Source organism: Zonotrichia albicollis, chromosome 20, assembly GCF_047830755.1.
Source record: "Zonotrichia albicollis isolate bZonAlb1 chromosome 20, bZonAlb1.hap1, whole genome shotgun sequence".
Classification (NCBI taxonomy): domain Eukaryota; kingdom Metazoa; phylum Chordata; class Aves; order Passeriformes; family Passerellidae; genus Zonotrichia; species Zonotrichia albicollis.
In genome coordinates, this window is record NC_133838.1 from 6,895,361 (window position 1) to 6,915,433 (window position 20,073).

Below are 20,073 nucleotides of genomic sequence, written 5' to 3' on the forward strand. Positions count from 1 at the left end.
CATCCCACATGAGGCTTTTCCCCTCTGTCCCAACACTCCTGTAATTTTCCACCTGTGTGTCTCACCCAGAGCTGCCTCTTTGCTCACTTGTTTATGCCCTGACTTTTCTTGTCTTGGGTTGAACAGCCAGGTGTCTGCTGAGGAAGGCAGCAGCCTCACCTAAAATGGAAAATGCAGACCCCCTCCTTCTGAATTATTATAACTTTGAAATTAAGGGGCTCTCAGGCAAAGATATGGAAATAGGAACAACAGTTCTTTACTAGGGAAATTAAAACTACAAATGCAATAGTTCAGACAAAGCCCTGCCAGAGTGGGAGCAGGCCCTGGCACGCTGTGGCTCAGGCTGGTGGCACAGCCCCATCCATGGGGGCTCAGCCCTCCTGCAGTGCCAGCTGTGGCTCTGCTGCAGCAGGGATCCTGCACAAGGGGGGAGTTTTCCTCTGCAGCTCCAGGGACCCCTGAGCCTCCTTTGCTCCAGGCTGAGCCCCTGCCCAGCTCCCTCAGTCTCTCCTGGGACTCCAGACCCTTCCCAGCTCCGTTCCCTGCCCTGAACATGCTCCAGCCCCACCATGTCCCTGTCACCAGGGGCCCAGGACAGGTCTCAGCACTCAAATTGGGGCCTCTCCAGTGGGACACAGGGGGACTTTAGGTTTTGATTCTGCTTTTATTGTCATATTGGTTTCAAAAGTACCACCAAGCTCTGTGTTTTTTATCCTTCACATCTGACATTGTTGGGATTCAGCCCTGTGCTTACCCAGGGCTGCCAACCCTAAAAGGGTACAAAGAGGTGCAGGGTGGGCATGGAGCTGGGCCAGGGCAGCTCAGGCTGGAGATCAGGGCAAGGCTCTTCCCCCAGAGGGTGCTGGCACTGCCCAGGCTGCCCAGGCAATGGGCACGGCCCCGAGGCTGCCACAGCTCCAGGGATGCCCAGGCTGGGCTTGCTGGGGGCTCTGGGCAGGGTTTGGCTTTGACATTGATCGTCCCTGTGGGTCCCTTCCAGCTCAGCACATTGCATGATTGTGTGAGAGTGAGGGATGGGGGAGATGAAGGATGGGGGAGAAATTTGGGCAGCGCTGCAGGGATGGCCAGGGAGGGGTTGGTGGGGGGTCTGGGCAGGGTTTGGGGTGGGACTGGATGATCCTTGGGGTCCTTCCAGCTCAGAACATTCTGAGATCTTGTGACTTCACTTTGCCACCACTCCCCAGGTGCAGAGGTTGTGCTGCAGTGCCAGATCAGAAGTTGTCCCCAGATCCTTGCTGGTCCCATGGGACGGTGGCATCTTCTTGGCAGTGGCCTCTCAAATCCAGACTTTGCACCAGATCTTGTTTCAGCCCCAGAGTTGGCTCTCAGAACCCAAAACCCTTCCCTGAAGTCACAAAGAGCCTTTTCTGCTCACATTTTAGTAGGAAATGTTGTCACTTCCAAAATCTGCTTTGACTCATCCCTTTACACCCCTCTCTCCTGGCATCTTACTACACTCACAGGGAGGTGTTAAGACCAGTTTTGGGCTTCCTTGCCTGTTTTTTTCAGTGTTTTCTCTCAGCTTGGTGCTGTGCAGGAGGCCTGGGCAGGGTGTGAAGTGTGTGTCCCTCAGGGGTGTCTCACTGCTCTGACATCAGCCCGTACCAGCACACAGGGGATGGTTTTCATTGAGGTACCACGCACTATTTTAAGCAGCTTCTAAAAATAAATCCCTGCCCGAGCTGCTGTTGTGGTAGCAATGTTTTATCTCTTAATTGAGGCTGTTTGCTGAGGGTGATTCATAGAAAGGAACTGAGCTTTCCAAGTTTTACCCTGAGGTGAAACAGCCGAGGTGATTTGTTGATTGTAATGCAGGCCTGGCAGCCAGGAGGAATTTTTGGATTTTCTCCACGTTTTTTCTTTTTGCTTTTCCCCTAAGGCTGCAGTGTCACATTAAACTCTGGACAAGCTCTTTCTCCTGGAGGTGTGTGGGAGGTGGCAGAGCACGTTCAGTGCGGGGACAGTGACCCTCCGAGCTCTGCATGTCACATCTAATGAGAGATACTGGCTGAGGGAAGGAATGAGGAATTCCTCTGGGAATTCAAGGGGAGATATAAAACTTGTGTGCGCTCAGAGCTGTGGGGAAGAGGAGCCAGAGGTGGAGGGAGGCATTTCATCACTATACAGGGAGCAGGAGATGACTCAGCCTTCCCACACTGTCACCTAATTCCTCCTGGGCCCCTCACTGCAAACAGGGCCTGGACGGGCTGGAGAGAGTCCAGGGCAGGGAATGGAGCTGGGAAGGGTCTGGAGCCCCAGGAGAGGCTGAGGGAGCTGGGCAGGGGCTCAGCCTGGAGCAGAGGAGGCTCAGGGGCCCTTGTGGCTCTGCACAGCTCCTGCCAGGAGGGCACAGCCGGGGGGGTCGGGCTGTGCTCCAGGGCACAGGGACAGGAGCACAGGGAACGGCCTCAGGCTGGGCCAGGAGAGGTTTGGGTTGAATGTGAGATAAAATCCCTGTCCATGGCAGGGGAACCTGATCTGGAAGGTTCCCTGACATGACCCCCAGCCTGCCTGTCCTCTCTGGGGGCAGAGCTGAGGTCAGTGCTGTGTTGGGCTGCGCTCCAGGGAACAGGGACAGGAGCAGAGGGAACGGCCTCAGGCTGGGCCAGAGGGAACCTGAGGGTGCCCTCACTGGGGGAACCTGCCCTGTGCCCTCACCTGAGCAAAGGGAAGCTGCCCTGTGCCCTCACTGGTGTCCCCAGGCAAAGGGAAGTAGAAGCTGAGCCCCAGCTGAGGCCCAGTCATTGCCCAGGGGAGGCCGCACCAAACTCTGAAGTTGCCAATGAGGTTTTCTCCTCCTCTGAAGCTGCTGAGGGGCAGATTTGGGGCAGTTTTGTTTTTCACGAGGAGGCAGTGCAGCGTGAGGCAGCGCTGCCACACTGAGTGCCCCAGGTCAGACAAGCACAGCACGTCCTGAGCGGGGAGGGACCCCCAGCCCAACTCCTGTCCCTACCCAGGGCACCCCAACAACCCCACCCTGAGCCCACCAGAGATGGCCACAAGCCCTGGCACTGTGGAGATGTGCCCACATCATTGCAGAGCTGTTAGAGCCGTGGTTATTGGGAATTTGAGACTTTCTGTGCTGCCAGGACTGACCCCCAGAGAACACTGCACTGACCTGAGGCTGTGGAGAAGCTTCCAGAATGGAATGACAGAACTGGGATTGTGGGTGTGGAGTTTGGATAGAAGTGTCTGATATCACAGAGTGGGAAACTTAGAGTTTGGGGTTTAGAAAAAAGTAATAGATATGGAGCAAGATGGAGGTTTGGGACAGAGGCTAGTCCTTCTCCTTCTCCTTCTCCTTCTCCTTCTCCTTCTCCTTCTCCTTCTCCTTCTCCTTCTCCTTCTCCTTCTCCTTCTCCTTCTCCTTCTCCTTCTCCTTCTCCTTCTCCTTCTCCTTCTCCTTCTCCTTCTCCTTCTCCTTCTCCTTCTCCTCCTTCTCCATGGGTTTGGGTGGTTTTGTGTAATTGAACAAAAAGTCCCCATTGAGGGTCACAGGTGGTTGGTTATTGGGTTGAAAGTGAAAATAATTTAGGTGTCATTTCTTAATTGGACAGTTTATCCCTAAAAGGCCTTGTAGAGAGAGATGGGGCTCCGTTTTCAGCGTGTGAGAGTGAAGTGCTACAGAACTCAGGGTTTGTGTGACTGTGACAGAGATAAGAACTAACAAACATCTGAGTCCAAACGAGAAACACCATCTCACACATTTAATCCCAACCTGGCAAAAAAAAAAAAAAAAGTTAAAACTCAACAGAGAATAACAGGAAAACCACCAAAGGGCTGGAAAGTCTTGTGGTGATGCTCACAAACCCCTGGCAGGATCCTCGGGGTGTCAGAGTGTTGGGTGTTGGTCTGGCTGCTGCCACCTCCTCCCCTCCTGGGGTGAAGGTGCCTTTCAGAGGTGGCAGCACACTCCTCCTCCTCCTCCTCCTCCATCAACTCAACTCCAACTCAACACAAACTGAATCTCACTTATAACAAGGGCATGGGGCATTTTGGGTTTGTCAGGATCCTGGTTTTGGCTGTGGGAGTCTGGGATCACAAGAGCTGCTCTGTAAATCTGTTTAGTTCTGAACTGGAAAGGACCAGAGGGTCATTTTTGGGCTGATTTGGAGGAGATTTGCTGTGCATTTCAGGAATTGCTGCCTCAAAGGCAGCAAAAACAGCTAAAAAGAAAGAGAATTGTTACCAAGGCAAAAGGGTGCCAGAGGCTTAGGCTGAGAACAGGGGAATTGGTTTTGTTTACAAGGGTCAGGCTCTTTAAAATGCTGTTTCCTTCATTCATCTTCATTAAGGAAATGACACTCAGAGCGAAAATGAAACACCCCAGGGAAATAAAATGCCTCCAAGTGTGGAGGAGATCTGCCCAGAGCTACAGAGCATTTTGGATGAGTTTATTCACTGCATTGCCTCGTGGGGAAGGGAACCAGACCGTTCCCATCTCTGGAGGTACCCCAGGCCAGGCTGGACAGGGCTGGGAGCACCTGGTATGGTAGGAGGTGTTCCTCCATGGCAGGGGTGGGGTGGGGTGGGACTGAAGGTCCCTTTCACCCCAAACCATTCCAGGATTCTGGGATTCAATAATTTAATGATTCAATAAATCAGTGATTCCATGGTTCTATGATTCTGTAGTTCTGCGATTCAATAATTCACTGATTCCATGATTCAATAATACAGTGATTCGATTATTCAATAATTCAATAATTCAGTGATTTTGTGAGTCTATAATTCTGTGATTCTATGTATCAGCAATTCAATATTCAATGAACAATTGAATATTTAAGATATTCAATATTCAATTGAATACTGAATATAATAACAAGAGCTCATATTTAATAATTGAATATTGAATGCTACATTCAATTGACAATTGAATATAATAATAACTCAATTATTCAATAATTGAATAATTCAGTGATTCCACGATTCCATGATTCTATAATTCAGTGATTCTATGATTCAATCATTCAATCATTCAATATTCAATGAATAATTGAATATTAAATATATTCAGTCTTGAATTGAACATTGAATATAATAATAACTCAATTATTCAATGATTGAATAATTCAGTGATTCCATGATTCCATATTTCCATGACTGTATAATCCTGCAGAGCAGGCAGGAGATTTAAGCCTGTGAAGAACTGGGGAAAGCCCCGTTGTTGCTGCAATAATGAATGAGCTCCATTGAGCTCGGTGGGACCCTGGGGACATCAATGGTGACATCTGTGCCCCGGGCACTGCTGGGCTGGGGACGGGACGGGGGAAGCCCCGCTGGCAGAGCGCTGATCCCACATAATCACCCCATTCTCCTGGGAGAGGAGCCTTCCTGGGATGGGAGCCGGGTTGTGCAGGAAGAAATGGGAATAAATGGGAATAAACAGCCTGCCAGGGAGAAAGGCCCTCATTGAGCATTGTGCTGGGAGCTTCCTCCTGCTCCTGCAGCTCAGGAGAATATCTGTGGGGCCCACAGGCTTCCAGGGAGGGTTCTCTGAGCTGCTCCTGGGGGCTGCCCTGGCCCTGAGGGCCTCCCAAAATCAGTAATTCAATGATTCAATAATTCAGTGATTCCATGATTCCGTGAGTCTATAATTCTGTGATTTTATGATTCAGTAATTCAATATTCAATGAATAATTGAATAGGAAATATATTTAATATTCAATTGAAGATTGAATATATTCAATTGAAGATTGAATATAGTAATAACAACTCAATTATTCAATGATTTATTAATTCAGTGATTCCATAATTCTGTGATTCTGTAATTCTATGATTCTATGATTCAATGATTTAATAATTCAATAATTCAGTGATTCCATGAGTCTATAATTCTGTAATTCTGTGATTCAATATTCAATGAATAATTGACTATGAAATATACTCATGATTAAATTGAATATTGAATATATTCAAATACAGTTGAACATTGAATATAATAATAACTCATATTTAATAATTGAATATTTAATAGTGTATTCAATTGAATATTGAATATAATAATAACAACTAAATTATTCAATGATTGAATAATTCAGTGATTCCATGACTCAAATGATTCCATGATTCCATAATTCCATGATTCTGTAATTCTATGATTCTATGATTCAATGATTCAATAATTCAGTGATTCCGTGACTCCACTATTCCATAATTCTGTGATTCTGTTATTCTATGGTTAAATAATTCAATATTCAATGAATAACTGAATATTAAATATATTCAATATTCAATTGAATATTGAATACAATAATAACAGCTCAAATTTAATAATTGAATATGGAATACAATATTTAATTGAATATTGAATATAATAATAACAACTCAATTATTCATTGATTGAATACTGTATTCAATGATTGATTATTGTATTTGTGGGGTTCCCAGACAAAGGAAGGAGTGACGAATCTGACTCCATATTCTTAGAATGATTTCTTATTTTATGATACTATATTATATTAAAGAATACTATACTAAACTATACTAAAGAATACAGAAAGGATACTTACAGAAGGCTAAAAAGATAATAATGAAAACTCGTGACTCTCTCCACAGTCCCGACACATCTTGGCCCTGCTTGGCCAAAGAGTGAAAACAACTCACAGCAAAATCCAATGGAACAATCACCTGTGGATAAACAATCTCCAAACACATTCCACATGAGCACTACACAAGAAAAGCAAATGAAATAAGAATTGTTTTCCTTTTTCTCTGAGGCTTCTCAGCTTCCCAGGAGAAAAATCCTGGGTGAAGGGATTTTTCCAGAGAATGTGAGGGTCACACGTGATCTCTGCTGGATCTGCTGGGCAGACGGAGCTGCCACCAGCTCTGCTCCCTCCCAGCTTCCCAAATGCTGGCCCAGCCCTGCAGAGCCACAGGGAGCCAGACCAGGCTGCACAAAGGGCAGCCCAACTCCCCAGATCCTCAGCTGGGTGAAAATCCCAGCAGCTCTTCCAGGGATGGGAAACAATGAGGGGAAAATGAGCAGAGAAGTGTCTTAGGTTGGAAGATGTGTCTGGGGATGTGTCTTTTATTCGGTTCCCACCTGTCAGAGCTGGGGCAGTTCTCTGCTGTTCTTGGGGCAGTTTTCTTGATCTCTCCCACAGCCAATCCTCCCTCCAGGAGATCTCTGCTGTCCATGGCCACTGAGTGTCCCTGGGGAGCTCCCAGTGGGGCTGGAGGTGCTCTGGGGCTGGGCTTTGTGTGCTGTGATCTCAGAGCCAGGGCTGCCCAAGGGAGGGATTGTCCTGCTCTGCTCTGGGCTGGGCAGGCCTCTCTCCAGTGCTTGGGGAACTTTGTGGTGTAAGAAGGATCTAAAGGTGTTTAGAAAGTGTCCAAAGGTGGGACAAGGGAATGGGGAAGGGTCTGGAGCAGCTGAGGGCTCTTGGTGTGTGCAGCTGGAGCAGGGCACACTGAGGGCAGAGCTCAGGGATCTGCAGCTCCTCCCCAGGGGCAGCTCCCATCTCTGCTCTGGGACAGGGACAGCAGCCAGGGCACGGCTGGGGCTGGGCCAGGGCAGCTCAGGCTGGAGATCAGGGCAAGGCTCTGCCCCCAAAGGGTGCTGGCACTGCCCAGGCTGCCCAGGCAATGGGCACGGCCCCGAGGCTGCCACAGCTCCAGGGATGCCCAGGCTGGGCTTGCTGGGGGCTCTGGGCAGGGTTTGGCTTTGGGATTGATCATCCCTGTGGGTCCCTTCCAGCTCAGCACATTCCATGATTGTGTGAGAGTGAGGGATGGGGGAGATGAAGGATGGGGGAGAAATTTGGGCAGCGCTGCAGGGATGGCCAGGGTGGGGTTGGTGGGGGGTCCAGGAGCTGGAACAGATCATCCAGCATTTACGAATATAATTTAAAAAATCTTGGTGTTCCAGAACAAAAAATACAAATTTTGCCACTGGCAGCCAGCCATATGTGGCTACAGGAATATCAAATGCTTTGAAAAGAATAGAAATATTTCTTTGTATTATTATGGTTTTGGTGGTTTTTTTTTTGGTTTTTTTTTTTTTTTTTTTTTTTTTTTTTATTAGACCTTCACCACTGTGGGCTCTCCATGACCAGAGAAAATTGTGCTGGTTTCTGGTTTCTGACCATTGCTGCTCATCCAAAGCCATCCTGGAGTGTCACAGTTGGCCTGTGCACACCACAGCCCCAGCTGCTGCCTGAGGCTTTGTGTGAGATGCAGAGAAATGTGACTGAAAAGGAGCAGGTTTCCAAAAATTCCCCATGCTTTGCTTTGTGCAAGGCAGGATGTGTTTTTAGTACCCCAAGCAGATCTCCAGCAGCAGTTGTAGGTGAATTACAACAAGAATTTCTGGGTGTAGGGAGGACCCACAGAGATCTGTCCCTGGGCTTTGGGAGTTGGGGTATTTCTCCTCGAAGAGCAAAACCAACAATAAAAACATCTGGGATTGAATTTTAGTAGTCTGGGCAGTGAAGCCAGACAAAAAAAAGCATCAAAAAAAGGGAACAGAATCTTAGCAGAGAAGGAATCAATCACCAAAACCTCCTCAGTGAGAGCTGCTGCTTCTGCCACTGTTTGCAATCTTTAAATCAAGACTGTTTTCTATTTTTATGTGAGAAATTGAAGCTTAAAGATGAGCCAGGTGCAGAAATGCCGGGGGGGTTCTGCAGCCTGGGTTTAGCAGGTCAGGCTTAGTCAGGCCTGTGCTGGGTGCTGGGCTCGGTGTCTGGGTGTCTCTGAGGACCCTGCAGGGTTGTGGCAGCACTTTTTGAACCACCAATTTTTTCATGTTCCTGGAAATGCTGATTCTAAAAAACCAGCAGAGTTTTTGGCTGAAATCTGCAGTAAAGCTTTTTGGGTGAAATTCCCTGTCTGCAGTGCCCCATAAATAGGAGCAGCAGTGTTATCCAGATAAAACCAGTGTTATCTCTTAGTCTGGGGCTGAGAGGAATTCCCAGGATAAATGCTGGGCTAATTTCACTCCAGTTCATCACTGGTGGTGACTTTGAGGAGCTTAATGAGGCTCCTGCTCAACTCACAAAACAAAAGCTGAGACCCGCAGGGGCTCCATGGGTTATTCTGCCCCTGGGCAAACAAGCAACTTCTTGTGCCATGATCCTTTAAAATTTAATGCATTTTGGGGGATTCATTTTACAGTTCTGAGCGCCTTCCCTTAAACTCCAGGTGTGGGTGTAAGACTGACACATCTGCTGGGAGAAGGAATGGGATCTTTCAAACTGACTTTTAGGAGAGAAAATAAAAACCAAACCCAAAAGCAACCAAAAACCCATGAAAAAGAAAGGCATTGTAGTCTCACAGGATGGTTTGGGCTGGAAAGGACTTGAAGACCATGGGCAGGGACACCTTCCAGGACCAGCTCATGTTGGGCATTCCTCTGGTTTTGGGTGTGATATCAGCGTTCTGCTCATCTTCCCAAGCATCCTCCCTGTGCCACCAGAGCAGTGGATGAGCTCAGAAGGCTCAGAGAGGAAAATCTTACAAAGCTTTTGGAAAGCCAAGGCTGTAATTTCAGTGAGCTCTTCCACCGCGACCCAACCGCTTGGGTTCCCCCAGCCGTGCCCCCATGGGTGTGGGCTGAGCAGCTCAGGAGGGCTCTGGGGTTTCCTGCAGCCCCAGGGATGATTCAGCACCTTGCAGGCAGCTCAGGTTGGGCTGGTTTGAGGTGTGGGAGCACCATTCTTGCAGCACCCCTTCCTGCAGCTCAGCCCCACATCCCTGCTGCGGGTGATGGAGCAGCGCACGGAGCTGCTGCTGCCTGCAGCAGGTTTGCTCCAGGGAAGCTCCTGGGTGTAGATCCCGAGGGGCTGGAGCACTCCTGAGGGAACCTGAGCACTCCTGGGGGAATCTGAGCCACCCTCAAGCTGTGCTCTGTGCAGGGTTTCCGAGCCCTGGGGCGCTGACAGAGGTGTGGAACCACATCCTGCCCATGCTCGGAGCCTCCCCGTGAGGAGAGAGTGACTGAGCTTGCAGAGCTCAGAGGAGAGCCAGGAGCCTCCTGCTCTTTCACGCCATCATCCCACGGCAGCTTTGCTCCTCTGCCCCTCGTTTTCCCACCCTGCCACTGGCTGGTCACTGCTTGGTCACCTGTTGGTCACTGGTTAGTTACTGGTTGGTCATTGGTTGGTCACTGCTTGGTCACTGGTGGGTCACCTGTTGGTCGGTGGTTAGTCAGTGGTTGGTCACCTGTTGGTCATTAATTGGTCATTGGTTGGTCACTGATTGGTCAGTGGTTGGTTTTGGTTGATCACTGATTGGTCACCAGTTGGTCACTGGTTGGTTATTGATTGGCCACTGGCTGGTCAATGGTTGGTCACTGGCAGGTCACTGGATGGTCACTGCTTGGTCACTGGTGGGTCACCTGTTGGTTGGTGGTTAGTCAGTGGTTGGTCACCTGTTTGTCATTAATTGGCCACTGGTTGGTCAACGGTTGGTCATTGGCAGGTCACTGGATGGTCACTGGTTTGTCAATGGTTGGTCACTGGCAGGTCACTGGTTGGTCACTGGATGGTCACTGGTTGGTCTCCAGTTGGTCACTGGTTAGTCACTGATTGGTCTCCAGTTTGTCACTGATTGGTGACTGGTTGGTGAGTTGTTGGTCAGTGGTTGGTCACTGGCTGGTCACTGGTTCATCAGTGATTGGTCAGTGGACGGTTACCGGTTTGTCGGTGGTTGGTCACTAGTCATCTGTTGGTCACTGGTTGGTCTCTGGCTAGTCACTGGTTAGTCGTTGGTTGGTCACCGGTTGGCCACTGGTTGATCGTTGGTTGATCTCCAGTTAGTCACTGGTTGGTCACTGGTTGGCCACTTGTTGGTCACTGGCTGGTCATTGGTTGGTCACCGGTTGGTCATTGGTCAATCACTGGTCAATCACTGGTTAGTCACTGGTTGATCACTGCTTGGTTCAGTGACTCGCCCTGGGCACAACCCCAGTGTTCCTGCCCTGCCCAGGGCTGGCACTGCCCAGGGTCCCTCTCACTGTGCCCGCTGCTCTGTCTGAAGCCCTGAGCTCTTCTCCAGCCCCCCTGCCCTGCCCTGCCCTGCCCTGGGCTCTCTCTCAGGGCCTTCATCCCACCCCTCCCTGAGCCTGTCCCCGCTGCTGTGTCCCCGCTGTGACAGAAATGTCTCTGCAGACACCAGAACCCTCAGCTCCGTGCAGAACCCCAGACCTGAGCTCTGCTCTGTGCCTGTCAGGGCCTGCAGCCATCCTTTATTTGATGCTCAGGCATCAAGCAGGAATGCTGGCCCCTGGAGAGGGTTTGTTTTTTGTGCTTTTAATTAATTTTTTACCTTTCCTAAAGAGGCTGGAGGCAATTTCAGACTTGCCTCCTGTCCAAACGTTGCTTTGCCCATGGAGGGAGAGGCAGAGGTCTCGTTCCAGCACTGGCTGCTTGTCCACAGGGTGGATTTAACAGGGAATTGTCCCTCCCTGACCCAAACCCAAATTTTTTGGGATTACTGAGGGGTCCCTGTGCTCAGGGCTGGTTTGCAGCAGCCCCTTGAGGAAGGAGTCGCTGTTAAAAGTTCAGGGCTGTGCTTGGTAAATGGTATTTGGGGAAAAAAAATATTGTTCTGCTGTGAGATACACCAGGAAAAGAATTGGGAATCCAGCTGTGAGGGTTCCTGGATTTCATCAAGGAATCTGAACAAAAATCCAAAAACTCCTTGTGGCATTTCTCACACTGACCCAGCACAGTCAGAGGGGGCTGAGGATACCCTTTGCCAGCAGCTGATGGGTTTAAGTGTTTTAATTTGATTTATTTATTTATTTATTTATTTGAAGCAGCCACTTAATCTCAAATTCAGGTGTGTGGCTGCTTGTGACCTTTGAAGAATTTCTTGCTTGCATTGAAATAATGGGGGTTTTTTTTGTGATCTCTCAGCTGTTCCATCAGAGATTTCATCCCAGGGAGGGTTTTTGAAGCATTCTTCTCCTCAGGGCTCTGCAGAGCAGGAGGATTTTTGGATCAGTAGCTGAGTACATGAGTAATTTCTGGCTCTGGGTGCTCTGCAAATCTCAGATCTGTTTTTTTAATTTCTTAGAAAAAGGTAACACGCATTTAAGTAAATAAAACAGGTTGGATGTGTTAAGGAAAATATTCGTCTGTTTTTTCTTGACAAACACATTTAAATTCTTTTAAAAATACCCCCCAAATGAACATTTTGAAGCCTGTTTTTTATTAAGTCCTGTGCTAAACTGAAAGAATGCCAGATTGCCTGCATGTCTATCCACAGGGATACCACTGTCTTTGCTAGGGATGGCTTAAAAAATACATTTATTTGCCTCAAAATCTTTAATATTTGACCTGCAGGTCATTTCCTTGATGCCATTCCAGCTTTGAGCCGTGATGAGCTCAGCTGCGAAGTGCTAGGAGGTGTTTTTAAGGTATTTTTGGTCACCAGTGTGAGCTGGTTTCTACTTAAACAGAAGCTCACACTTTATCTCGTTAGAGTCATGATAACAAATGTGCACAGCTCTGGCTGATCATTGGGAATGAATTCCCTGAGTCTGGCAGGGTTAGAAAAGGGGATTTTGTGTCACTGAATGGTCTCGTTTTCCCAGTCTGCATGGAGGAGGGATTTGGCTCCCGGTTTGGGTTTGTTGGGATGATTTATCCAGGCCCTGGATGGGACCCAGCAGGTACAGCTGGAATATTGCCAGGAGGCACAGAGTGCACCTGGGACTGCTTTCCTTTGGATTCAGGGCAAGTTATGGAACAGAACTTTGGACCTCAGTGGTGACTCTGGGGGTCACCTCTCTATTCACCATCTGCAGGTGCCTTCAGCAGTAAATATGAACAGCAAAAGGCCCAAAATTGAGTTGTTTTTCATGAATTAAAGTTCTGGAATGTTCTGCCCGGGGAGGTGGTGGAGTCACCATCCCTGGGGGTGTTTAACAAAGCCTGGATGTGGCACTGGGTGCCAGGGTTCAGTTGAGGTGTTGGGGCCGGGTTGGACTTGATGATCTTGAAGGTCTCTTCCAACCCAGTGGTTCTGGGAATTCTGTGAATTCTGGGAATTCTGTGAATTCTGTTATTCTGTGAATTCTGTGGCTGCCCCAACCCTGGAATGTCCCAGACCAGGTTGGAAACAACCTGGGGGAGTGGAAGGTGGATGAGCTTTAAGGTCCCCCCAGCCCAAACCATTCCATGGTTCCATGAATCCATGCCCAAGTAAAAATCCAGCAGGTGGATGCAGCAAACTCAAACTTTCCACATGAGCTCCTCCCTTGGTCTGTGGCCCCAAATGAAGATCCCTGTTCCCATAGAGTGGGGATGGGGTGAGGCTGGGGTGAATCCTCCTGCTCATCCTTCACCCAATCCCCTGGGAGCTGCTGGGGTGATCTCCCTGGTGTGGCTTTGTCCTCCCGGCTGCATCCTGTTCCTATCTGGAGCCCTCAAACCTTTACAGGCATAAAGGGAAGGAAAATGTCAGGAAGTGGCACTGTCTGAAGAAATGGAGCAAGGAAAAGGCAGCACCAGAATTCTTGGGTTTTAAACTGGCATTTAAATCTTGGAATGGGTGTTCCACCCCAGGCAGGAGCCTCCACATTCTTACTTTGATATAGAATTGTTCAATTAATGATTATTTGTCCTGCAGCTTTGCTGGACTCAGATTTGTCCCACCAAAGCTGAGCTCTTCCCCATCCAAATCCACCTCAGGTGTCCCAAAGAGCCACCCCAATCCACTGGAAGCAGAAGATGCTGGAAGAAATACTTGTCCTGGCTGGATCCCTGTGTAGGAGTCAGGAATTCCTGAGGGATGCAATGGGATTGAAAGGGTGGAGACTCCCTGGAGTGGAGGAGATCATGTCCGGGGTTCTGAGCAGTTGGAAAATCCTGCTCTGGGTTTTGTCCCATGCCCCCAGCCAGCGCTGGTGCCGTGGATTCCTGAGGAACAGGTTTATGAGGGGAAAAACCAGAAGAGAGGGACACGCAGCCAATGGGGTCCCTACATAAATATTTGCCTTCATCTACAAGAAAGATCTGTTAAGAAGAGGCCAATCACCTGGAAATGACCCAAAACACGTTCTGCTGCTCGTTAAGCCCTGCCTGTTTCCCTGGCACAAGGTGTATTTTTGTATGAGCAGACAAGGCAGGTCTGTGAGCCTGTGATGACAAGGGAGCAAACGCTGCCCAGACTTGACTCTGCCCTCCCTGCAAAGCTCCCAACATTCCCTCCAAACTCAGTCATGCTTTCTCTCCCTTTCCGTTAAACAAACGCATATCTTGATCTTGAGTTATTTGTGCTCTCTGTGTGCACTCCAGAGCTCCAAAACACTAGGTTTTCTCCCCTGGATCTGGTGTGGGGAACATCAGGATTTTCCAGGGGGAACAGTAAAATTCACACCCTTCCAAGCTGTCTGAAATTGGGATCTGTCTAGAATTGCCTAGAATTGGGATTTGGCTTGGAATTTTTAACCAGAATTGCCCATGGAGGTGTGTGTGTGTGCACAGACAACTGCAGGATAAAAATATAGAAATATAAATAAATATATATATAAATAAATATATGCAGTAATATATATATGCATATAGATAAAGAAATATATACAAGATATAAATAAAAATAAATATATCTATGTAAAATATAATATCTATATTAAAATCTAGACATATAAATAAATATATAAAATAATATATATCTATACATATAGATAAATAAATAAATACATAAATAAATATATAAATATATACAGTAATATGTATAAATATATATTTTTATGTAAAAATAAATATATACAAGATATAAATAGTCACACTATCCTTTGGAAATGAGGGGTTGAGTAAGGAAAAACTCCACCTTGTGCAGCTGGCTCTGCATTCCCTGGTGAATCCCTTTCCAGCAGCTCCACCTTGCCTAGGAAAATATTTACGTGGAGAAAAGCTGTGTTAATTAACCCAATCTTGGAATGGGAGCACAGCAGAGGCTTTGTGGGGCTGAGGGTGGCACTGGGGACAGGCAGGGACTTGCTCACGGTGTCACATTCATATTTCTGGGTTTGTCACCGTTTCTGTTATGTGACAAAATGTAAATGAATGTCAGAATCAAGGCTCTGGAAAAGAGAGATTTCCAGCTTGGAGCAAGGATTAGAAACTCTGGGTTTGCCTGTAGGAAATAAAATGGATTATTTATCTCTATTTCTGCCTTTCATTGAGAGTAGGGAAAAGTCCCATTGCCTTTGGTCCTGAATCAGCTGGGAAAGTTTCCTTGTTGAATTTCCACTGAGCTTCCAATTATTTTTTCATTTCAACAGAAATCTTTCACCATCTCCTCTGTATATTTAATTAAAAGAGATCCAGACTGGCACAACACAACACTGTGTGTTCCTGCTGTGTCCACAAAGTGGAAAATCTGATTTGTTTTGATTTTCACACTTTCACAGGTGCAGGAATTCCCAAACAAAAAAATTCCCAAGGAAAAATGCTTTTGCACCATCCTAATGGAGGAAATGTATAATATATATGTATTTTTACAGTACCTTCCATTCTTAAGAGCACTGAGAAACTTGGTTAACACAAAGTTGGAATTCCAAAGCTGGAATTCTGTCCATGAGGAGAGGGCACCCTTGTGTGGTGCTGCAGGGCAGCAGGAAAAGGGAAAATTCCTGCTCCTCCCTCCTGCATCCAAAGCAAACTGGCAGCTTTTTGTGATATCAGCTGGAAGGAAGGATCCCTTCAGTGGGGCTGAACAATAATCTCAGAGCTGGTTTTAATTCCATTCTGTTTAAGTCTTATTGCACTTTGCTTAATTGCCTCTGCTTTGTCGTTAACGAGACAAAGAGCAGTTTGTGTAAGGGAAAAATTGTCGAGCAGCAGAGCTGGAATTTGCATGTTAAAAGTTTCCTTTTTTTATTGTTTTCATTGCCTTCCAATCCCTCGTTTGGTTTGCTTTTGTTCAGTCCTACAAGGCTGCTGTGCCTGCAGGTGACATCACCAGCCTGGCTGTGTCCTGCCAGGGCATCCTTAGGGAAAACTCCTCTGGATCATGCCCAGGAAGGCTCTGCATGGGCAGGACCAGCCCTGCTCACGTGTGGATGGGGCAGAATCTCCCTGCCCCAGCCCTCCAGCAACCTGGGCCCTTCTGCAAGCTGCCAAAAGGGTCCCTCTCTCAGGATATTTGCAAAACATACAAAAATTCCTCATTTTTTCCCATTTTTTCCCATTTATTCCTCATTTTTTCCCATTTGTTCCCATTTCTTCTTCTTTTTTTTCCCATTTTTTCCATGGATTTGCTCCAGCTCCCGCAGCAAGCAACAGTCAAGAAAGCAGGGACTGAGACAAACAATGCAACCCATGGCACTTCTTGGGTGTTTTTTGCTGGGTTTTTTGAGGTTTTTTTTCCCAATTAATTTCTTTAGTGAATCCTGAGGGGAATGCTACTCTCAGGAAGCCCTGGAATGCCAAATAAAGGAAAGGAAATGACATTAATTCAGCTGTAGGAAACTTGGGAAAAGCTGCTCCTCCCTGGTGTTCCCCCGCTGTGGAGAGCCAGCAAAGGCTGAGTTACTAGGAGCTGAAAAGGGCACATTTGCAACTTTACTGCAGAGCTTTTCCAGTGTCCTTGTTGGAACAAACTTCCAGGGAAGCAGTGGAATCTCATCCCTGGAAGTGCTCAGAAAACAAGCAGCCATGGGCTTTGGTGTCTTGGTTTTGAAAGCCAGGAGTCTGCTAAGGAAGGCAGGAACCTCCCCTGAAATAGAAAATTTAAACTTTCCCACTCCTCTGAATTGCTATAAATTTTAAATTAAGGGGCTCTCAGGCAAAAAATATGGGAGCAGGAAAAAACAGTTTTTTAATAGGGAAGAAAATAAAAAGATTAAATAAACAATGCAGTGAACTAAACCAACCCTGGCAGAGTCAGAACCCAAGCTGACACCCTGTGGGTCAGGCTGTTGGCAGCAGTCCCATTGGAATTGTGGCTCAGCCCTCCTGCAGTGTCAGGGCTGGTTCTGCTGGAGCAGGGATCCTGGAGAAAGGTGCAGTCTCTGCCTCTGAAGATCCAGGGGCAGAGGCAGCTGCTGTTCCTCTGGGCAATCCAGTGCAGAAGCCGTGCTGGTGTTCCAGAATCTCCAGATTCTATCCGGGTAGGAATGCTTGGCTCCTCCCTCTGGGCTCCCATCTCCCAATGGGATGCTGTAGTTCTTATCAGCCATGCAGGGACATTCCATTGCTGTTATCAGCAGGTGTCTCCCCAGTTGTGGAAGAGATAAGGAAAACTGTCCACTGAACAGAAGACAGCCACCATCCAGGACATTTGGGAACATGGTGGGATTGGGTGGAAGGCTAGACTTATCCTGAAGAGCTTTTCCAGTATTAATAATTTGGTGTTTCTGTGGAAATCCTGCAGGAGTTACATGGGCTGGTGTGAGGTCTGGATCCTGGGTGGTCAGATCCGTGTGGATAAAGCATTGGGGAATATTTTGGGAATGGGGATTAACTTGTTATTGCCACAGCCAGGAGGTCCCTGCTGCTGCCTCCTGGCTGTCCTCAGCTCTGCTTTGGGGGATCATTCACTGGCCATCCCTCCGGTGTGGCTGCAGCCCTCCTGCTGCTCCAAGAATTGTTCTCCTGGATTCCAGGGGAGAGGAGGTTCCAAATTGGTCCCTCATGGACAGCTCAGCCCAGGTGTGTGAGCAGCAGCTGCACTTGGGGCTGGCTGGGCTTCATTCAGGGCAGAGGAGATCAGAGAAGGGCCGGGACAAAGCTGGGGGGCTGCTTGAGCTCTGCTTCCCTCTCTGAGGGCTGGAATACAGGTTGGATATTAGGAAGAAGTTTTTCACAGAAAGGGTGACAAAGTTCTGGAATGTTCTGCCTGGGGAGGTGGTGGAGTCACCATCCCTGGGTGTGTTTAACAAAGCCTGGATGTGGCACTGGGTGCCAGGGTTGAGTTGAGGTGTTGGGGCTGGGTTGGACTCGATGGTCTTGAAGGTCTTTTCCAACCCAGTGATTCTGGGAATTCTGGGAATCTCTGCTGGGTTCCTGTGCTGGGGGTTTGGGATCTCAGCTCCTGTTGGAGCTGGGATTTGTGCTGGGCTTGAAGGATGAGCCAGGCTCTGGCACATTCCAGTGTCAGCTTCAGGAGCTGGGCTCTCTCTGTCTCACTGCAGCTCCCAAACCAGGCTGGCTCCAGGGGAAAATGGTCATGTCTGGGAGCCCTGTTCATCCCAGCACTGCTTTCAGACTCCTCCTAAGTGCAGCCCAGGCTCAGACCACTGAGTGGGTGTCTGCAAGCTGCCCTCTGCTCTCCTTCTGAACTTGGCAGCCTGAGCTCTGCTGGGGTTCATCCGTCCTGGCTCAGCTTCCCTTGGAGCTTTTCCCTCTGCTCCGTGCCAAGGCTGGAGCTCAGCTGGAGCAGGAGGAGCCACAGGAGCTGTGCCTGGTGTGGCAGGAGCAGCAGGGCAGCAAGTGCAGTGAACTAAGCCAACACTGCCAGAGTCAGAACCCAAGCTGACACCCTGTGGGTCAGGCTGTTGGCAGCAGTCCCATTGGAATTGTGGCTCAGCCCTCCTGCAGTGTCAGGGCTGGTTCTGCTGGAGCAGGGATCCTGGAGAAAGGTGCAGTCTCTGCCTCTGAAGATCCAGGGGCAGAGGCAGCTGCTGTTCCTCTGGGCAATCCAGTGCAGAAGCCGTGCTGGTGTTCCAGAATCTCCAGATTCTATCTGGAGATATAATAATGCTCTGCTCACCAGGGCAGTGCCTCGTGTGGGGTCATCCTCCACCCTCAGTTGCAGAGCTGCTGGGGCTTCTGCAGCTCCAGGAAATGAAGGAGCAGGATCAGTTTCCTGAACTGAATTCCTGAATGGAAGGAGCTCCCACCATCTCAGGGGCTGGAGTTTGGGTGTGCCCTCTGCACAAGGGTGAGATTCACCTTGGAGCAAGATCCAGCTTTCCAAAATGGGAAATAATCTTAGAAAAAACTCTTCCTGTACCTGCCTTGGTGTGGTGTTGGAGATGTGGGCCTCCATGGGCTGTGTGGGCATCCATGGGCTGTTGGATTTTGGAAGTGGCACATGGAGAAGGAAACAGGGAGTGTGGAGCCAGTCCTGACTCCATGGGAATGGCCAGATTTTGTGTGTGAATCCAAGGACTGGTGTGTGTGAATCCATGGATTGGTGTGTGAATGCGTGCATTGGTGTGTGAATCTGTGGATTGGTGTGTGTGAATCCACAGATTAGTGTGTGAGTGCGTGGATTGATGTGTGCATCCGTGGATTGGTGTGTGTGAATACACAATCCGTGCATCCGTGGACTGATGTGTGAATCCATGGATTTCTTGTGTCCTTGGAAGACAATCCAGGCAGCATCCAAGGAGAGGCTCATCCAGGGAGGGTCAGGGTGAGCTGTCCCCAGTGACCCCCCCAAGGCTCCTGGCCATGGAATCAGAGCTTTGGGATCAATTCCTTCTCACTGCAATCCTGCGGTTGAGCAGGAATCACAAACTCCCTCTCAACTCCGGTTTTCCCTTCCTTCTATTATTTTTCCCCCACTCCTGTGGTTTGAAGGGATGCAGAAACATTCTGGGAGGTTTCTCAACCCCTGGGTTCAACAAGGAGTCTCTGCAGGGGAGCACAATTTCAGGGAAAGGCCATTCCTGCCTTCCCTGTGCTCAGGGCTCGTGGCCTCAGATGGAATCACTGCTCACCACAAGATCCCTCCCCATCCTAGGACTGGCACCTGGAGTGGAGTGGTCAGTCCTGGGGAATTCAGAAGGAACCATTAGGCAGGAATGGTGTAAAAATATTAAATAGTAACTTTTAAATAGTGAGAAAGGAGAGCAGCAGGGATTTGCACAATCCCATGATGGAGATGAGCTGGGAATGCTCAGAATTCAGCACTGGTCCTCAAGGGTCATCTTGAATGTCTCTAAAAAAGTTGATTTTCTTGAATTTTGTTCGCAACAAAACAGGATCAGTGTCCTTATAAATGTGAGAAACCCCTGAGAATCCCTCTGGCATGAGGGAGTGTGCTGGCACTGGGAACACATTTCCAGGGAAAGGCCATTCCTGCCTTCCCTGTGCTCAGGGCTTGTGGCCTCAGATGGAATCACTGCTCACCACGAGCTGCCTCCCCATC

At 48.5% G+C, this 20,073-nt stretch overlaps 1 protein-coding gene across 5 annotated transcripts in view; it reads left to right on the top strand.

Moving 5' to 3' along the window:
* Nucleotides 1–20,073, top strand: part of HIVEP3 (HIVEP zinc finger 3) — a 300,751-nt gene that overhangs the window by 198,513 nt on the left and 82,165 nt on the right. The gene's annotated exons all lie outside the window — the stretch shown is intronic.